The following is a 6418-nucleotide window of genomic DNA, read 5'->3' on the forward strand; positions in this document are numbered from 1 at the left end:
TAGTTGTCGATCTGCTCTAGATGGCCAAGCGAGTTGGCCCGCAGTGCGAAGCCGCCTAATACGAAGATCTATCCGGAGAGGAAGACTTCCCCCTGGACGGCATTGTTGTAGATGATTGACGGGGCCATCAAACCTTTTGCAAACGACGCAGCGGAACTCTCAATGAAAGCACCAATGTCGGTGTCACTACAACAAGAACCCCCCTTCAGCAACGCATAGATGCGTTGTCGTATGTCTGTATTAGCGTTGCTAAGGTCTACACCAATGGATTCATATGTGTTGCCGTTGGTGGCGTTGCAAGAGTCTACTACAACGTATATAGATCCGTTGGTAATCGAGGAAATAATGTGTTGCAAAGCAACAACGGATTCATGCAACGCTTCTATGCGTTGGTGCTTGCAAAATAGAATAACCTCCGTATATAATCATTTATAACATTGTTTGTGCTTGCAACATAGAAACCTCCATATATAATCATTTGTAACAGTAGGTAGTTTGAATGGTAGTACAAGATAGAACTTTAGCAAAATTCGATAGAGTAGAAATGAAAATGATATATTTATTCAATGGAACCATCTGTTACATTACGTACAATGGAAGTATCATCTACTAGGGGTACATCACTTCCTTAGAAAACAAAATAAAAGAAAATATCGAATTTCTAAACATTCAAAGAACTGTCTTGTTTCTCCTCCAAGTACGAAGAATCATCATACGTTCTCCAAGATCCAAGTAATCATCTTGTATTGATCTCAACCTACAAAGAAAAATCATAATACTATTTTGGTGTAAATTCGAAATGAAGTTTAAAAATATACATACTATGCATTGTACCTAAAAGGATCCACATAAAAATTACAAAGTGTGCAAGAAAATATTGTTGGGGGAAAGACATAATCTTATGTATATTTGACAAATAACTTAGTAGGAGGACATGTTAAAAGACTGATTATCTTTGCCAATTGCGTGTGCCTTTTCCCTACAAACAGCCAGCAGCATGTATTCACTACTAACAATTATCCAGACATTATATTATATCAACAATGAGATGAATTCAGCAACCAACTAAATGATGAGTAGGTGCGCAATATTATCGACTACACAAAATTGGATATTTCCGTTGTCCAAAGGTCTCAACATTAACTAGTTTAGTGTCACCATTACTCACGTCCTGCTCATGCTTGGTATGATGTATTAGGAGAAAGGAACTCAACGCCAATAGCTCAAAATCATTAACTAATCTACATCACACAAAACTTTGTAGTTACCTGAGAACTAAAATATCACATTATAATTTCTCAATCAAGAATAAGACTCTTACAACCAGTAGAAAAAACAACATGGAAAAGAAACACTTCTTTAGATTTGGGCTTCTCAAGGAAAAAGTAGTGGATTTTTGTTTCTAGAGAAGGTAGGATCCAAGGTGTTTACAGGGAAATAAAAATAATTTGATGCGGCACTATTTAATTCTTCAATACCAACCTAGCACTAAGTTGAATATATATTTAAGAAAATGCATTAGGGACTACCTATGTAATGGCTGAACAATCTGAATAAAAGCAAACCTAAATAATGGATGAACAATTTTATGTCAGTACTCACCCAGTTTTAGGAAACACTACCCATGTGCCTTTGCTGCCAATGTAGAATATCATATATCCAAGAGGATTTGATCTTTGGTCACAACTCAGCTCCCTAATCATGTATCATTTTTCATGTCGTTAAGACCGGAAAAAATAGACATATATTGGCACACTTAACTAACAAAGATTCATAGGACCAGTTAGTATAAAAATTAAGGATATGGAATAAATAAGAATGTTACGTCATGAGGAGGAGATAAGGAAATGGGCACCTTAGTGGCCTGAACCAGGGGAGGGTTTATCAAGTAAGCGAATGGGTTGCCCGACTTTCTGCGATTATGCCATAAGCTGTACATTTCCATCTGCCCCTGAAACAGCACGCCATTAAAGCAAGTTAATCCCTTACACAATCAGGCCAGGCAAGTTAATGATTTTAACACAATCTACCGATCTGCACATCTATTGTTAACAGTTCGAAACCTGACCTGTAGGATAGTTACATACCAACATCATAGTTACTTCATCTGTTTAGATACCGAAAGACAGTTAGCTGACATCTTGCAGGCACAAAAATTGCAAGGAAAAAAACCGCATGATGAGATATAGGTGGAACAAATAATACTAACAATTGCAAGGACAAGGGATAATGGAATCATAAAGGAGCTAGAAGGTTTCGTGATTATTATTGTACATATTGAGTAATTTTTTGCAATGGAGAGCATAAAAGAGAATCTGATCGAGAGAAAGATTAGAGAAGAGATAAAAAGTAGTTGGTTCAATTTGCAAGAATTTTAAAACATACAGATCTTCTATATTTTTTATTTGGGAATGCATATTATCTTCTATCTACTGTATATGTCCTAAGGAGTAGGAAAATCAGCAGCAACAGTAATAGCAATTAGCGGCAGCAGCAATAGCAACCAGCGGCGGTAGCAAGTGTCTACTGTATAGGAACCAAGGAGCAGCAAAATTATTAGCATCGGCATAGCAATTAGTGGCAGTAGCAAACAATCAGTGTAATAGGGTTGTACTTTCAATCAGCACGCACGCATGCACCACACACACACACACATGCACACGAGCCAAGCACACACGCAACTGCAGACAAACGCACGCGGGGCAACCAAAGCACGCCTAGCACCAAAATAAATCCAAAAGGAGCACCATCGCCGCCGAAGGCTTCGCGAGCCACAAGAACCACCCGCGTGCGTGGGATCCAATTGGTAGTTGAGGAACACGGCCGGAGCTCCACCACATGCTCCTCTCCCCTCGGGCCCATCTCCACTGGCGACCACCACCGAGAGAAGGGAGCAGCACCCTACACCACAGCTTCTTTCAGATCCATGCCTGAGCCGGAAGGAGGAAGCAGCGACGCGGAGTAGTGACCTCTGAAACAGAGGCGAGCGAGCTGCGCCGGCGATCCGTGTCGACTAGAGTTACTGCAGGACACGTGCAGTGGCGCGTCGAGGACGTCGCCAAGGAGGAATATAGGAGGAGTGCACTGAGGGGGAGCCTGGCCCATGAGCGACGGTGCGGGACATCGCCTGATTTAGGGAGAATCGAAGGTGGCGGTGGATCGTCATGGAAGTCAGATGAGAAAGAGGGGAATCAGGGAAGAGAGATGGCGGATGAGGTAGGTGTTTGTACGGGAAGGTTTGATTTATTTTAGGGAGAGGAGGTTGGCTCTAAGCGCGGAAGGCTTGGGGATGAGGAGGTTAGCTCTCAGTGCGGGAGGTGGGAGGTGGGATAAACAACAGATCCTACAGGATCGTTGGTACAAATGCATTGGTAAGGAGGGGATTTTGTTGTAGTGTGTCAAAACCGGCGGATCTCTGGTAGGGGGTTCCGAACTGTACATCTAAGGTTGATGGTAATAGGAGACAGGGGACACAATGTTTACCCAGGTTCGGGCCCTCTCTATGGAGGTAATACCCTACTTCCTTCTTGATTGATCTTGATGAATATGAGTATTACAAGAGTTGATCCACCTCGAGATCGTAATGGCTAAAACCCTAAAATTCTAGCTTGTATGACTATAATTGCCTCTACGGACTAAACCCTCCGACTTATATAGGCACCGGAGGGGCCTAGGGTTGTACAAAGTCGATTACAGAGAAAGGAATCTTCACATCATGGCACCAAGCTTGCCTTCCACGCCAAGGAGAGTCTCATCCGGACACGGGAGAGAGTCTTCGGTCTTGTATCTTCACAGCCCATCAGTCCGGCCCACGTAGACGCCCGAGGACCCCTTAATCCAGGACTTCCTCAGAGGGGCCTAGGGTTGTACAGAGTCGGTTTACAGAAGAAGGAATCCACACATCCGGACGCCAATCTTGCCATCCACACAAAGGAGAGTCCCATCTGGACACGGGGGAAGGCCTTCTACCTTGTATCTTCACGGCCCATCAGTCCGGCCCATGTCACATAGCCCGGACACCCGAGGACCCCATAATCCAGGACTCCCTCAGTAGCCCCTGAACCAGTCTTTCAATGACGATGTGTTCAGTACGCAGATTGTCTTCGGCATTGCAAGGCGGGTTCCTCCTCCGAATACTCCAAAGCAGTCTTCTGAACAAGAGAACTGTATCCGGCTCTGTATAACAGTTTCAACACTCAACCACAAGGGCACAATACTTAATCAAAATAAGGTATGTCCATTGACAGCTTTTTTGGCGAAACGTTACGTCTAGCCTCTTTATTATTTCGAACCGTTTTTTGGCCTCCCGCTTCACGTTTCGAGATGTAGCCTCCTTGGACACGTCTTGTCAGAGCAGAGATCGTGTCCCCTTATTGCGGGATTCCCATCAATACGGGTCTGGGTAATCCAACCATGCCATTCGCATGACCCCTCGGGAACAAGCGAGTTTTAAGGCTTGAGGGGGGCGCTTGATATTCGCGGCCTATATAAAAGGATAAAGATCCCTTATTTTCACGCCACGCCTTCTTCCTTCCTCAGCCTTCCCATCCTCGAGCTCCAGTGCCCAAATTTCAATCCTCCCCACCGCCACCAACCTTTCCAGCCATGTCCAGATCTGGTTCTCAAGGCAAGTGGGTGGCCTCCTCCATGACGGAGAAGGACATCAAGGAGCTCCGGGAGGCGAGGTACTTGAGTGCGGACGTTGCGCACAGGATCCCTACCAAGAAGCAGGTCATCCCCACCCCGGAGCCTGGTGAAAGGGTGGTATTTATCCCCCACTTCCTCTGCGGGCTAGGGTTTCCCCTCCACCCCTTTGTCCGCGTTCTCATGTTCTATTACGGGCTAGATTTCCACGATCTAGCCCCAAACTCCTTCCTCCACATCTCGGCGTTTATCGTCGTGTGCAAGGCGCTCCTCCGCATCCCCCCCACATCGGCCTATGGCTCAAAGTCTTCAATGTGAAGCCGAAGGTGGTTGACGGGTAGCACGTAGACTGCGGAGGTGCTATGGTGAGCAAGCTCGCCAGCGTCACCTGACCCAAAGGGGCCTTCGGGGAAACTGTCAAGATATGGCAGCAGGAGTGGTGCTACATCACCGAACCCCGCGGCACCAACTGGCGGCCACTCCTGAGTTTAGATCCGGACCCCTGATGCGGCTCGCGTCATGGACCAACAAGGGTATGGACTCGGGGTCGATCGACGAGGTGTTGATGCTGCAAAAGAGCATCAAAAACATGATAGAAAAGAACACCAGCCTCACCGACATGATCCAGGTGATGCTATTCTGCCGGACCCTTCCCTGCCAGTGCCGGCCTCTCCATATGCGGGAGTTCAATCCGGAAGGGCCACGGACCCTGCAGTGGTTCTTCAGCACGACGCACGAAGAGATCTAGAAGCTGCTCTTCAAGGCCCAGAAGTCGTGGCCGAAGACGACCGACGACATCGGCCTCGACTGCGCTCATCCGGTCACCCTGGTAAGTGTTCAGTTTCTGAACATAACTTAGTTCACAAATCAAAGGGGTATGCTGAGACTTCCATACTTTAATCAGGGCTGGACAAAGAAGGCGGAGCGGATCAAGTGTCCGCTTCCGCTGCCTGAAAACCAAGCTGATCCTCTGCTAACAAGGATCCTGGTCCCGGCGCCGTACTAGGCGCCGGAGAAGAAGGGCAAGGAGGCCAAAGGTGGCCTCCGCCGTAAAGGTACTTCGGACGCTGTGTCCGGAGATACCGAAGCTCTCTCCTCCCACGAGGGAGATGAAGATGAAGAGGAGGAGGAGGAAGAAAGCAATTCTCCCCCTAAGGGGACAAAGAAGAAACGGGCGGCCTCCGTAGATCCGGAGGCGGAGGCATCCAAAAGGGGGAAGATATCCCTCTCGGATGGCTCAGATTCGGATGCCGAAGCCATCCCCAAGTGGCGCCCCAGGGCAAAGCCCCTAGCTGAATCGTAAGTATCTAAGGATGCTTTACTGATACGTCTCCAACGTATCTATAATTTTTGATTGTTCCATGTTGTTATATTATCAATCTTGGATGTTTTATAATCATTTTATAGTCATTTTATATCATTTTTGGTACTAACCTATTGACATAGTGCCAAGTGCCAGTTGCTGTTTTCTGTATGTTTTTTTACATCGCGGGAAATCAATACCAGACGGAGTCCAAATGCAACAAAACTTCACACAGATTTTTTTTTGGACTAGAAGGAACATAATGGGCCCTGGCTGCGCCTCGGGCGTGCCCCGAGGGGGGCACAACCCACCAGGGCGTGCCAGGAGGCCCAAGCGCGCCTTGGTGGGTTGTGCCCACCTCGGGTGCCCCCGGACCGCCTCTTTGCTCTACAAATACCCCAATATTCCAGAAACCCTAGGGGAGTCGACGAAATATTCATCTAGCCGCTGTAGAGTCCAAAACCACCAGAT

At 46.7% G+C, this 6418-nt stretch overlaps 1 long non-coding RNA gene across 2 annotated transcripts; it reads right to left on the minus strand.

The window, feature by feature from the left end:
• Nucleotides 1-536: 536 nt before the first annotated feature.
• On the minus strand, nt 537-2699 carry LOC109756859 (uncharacterized). 2 transcript variants are annotated; one of them, XR_002231363.4, is made up of 4 exons: nt 2069-2699; nt 1856-1951; nt 1603-1695; nt 537-778 (listed from the first exon to the last, which is right to left on the minus strand). It is a non-coding gene; the product is annotated as an uncharacterized lncRNA (long non-coding RNA). The 2 variants fall into 2 exon arrangements; XR_002231362.4 differs by having other exon boundaries at nt 537-757; nt 2069-2353.
• Nucleotides 2700-6418: the final 3719 nt, after the last annotated feature.

This window comes from Aegilops tauschii, chromosome 3 (assembly GCF_002575655.3).
Source record: "Aegilops tauschii subsp. strangulata cultivar AL8/78 chromosome 3, Aet v6.0, whole genome shotgun sequence".
In the NCBI taxonomy this organism is placed as follows: Eukaryota; Viridiplantae; Streptophyta; class Magnoliopsida; order Poales; family Poaceae; genus Aegilops; species Aegilops tauschii.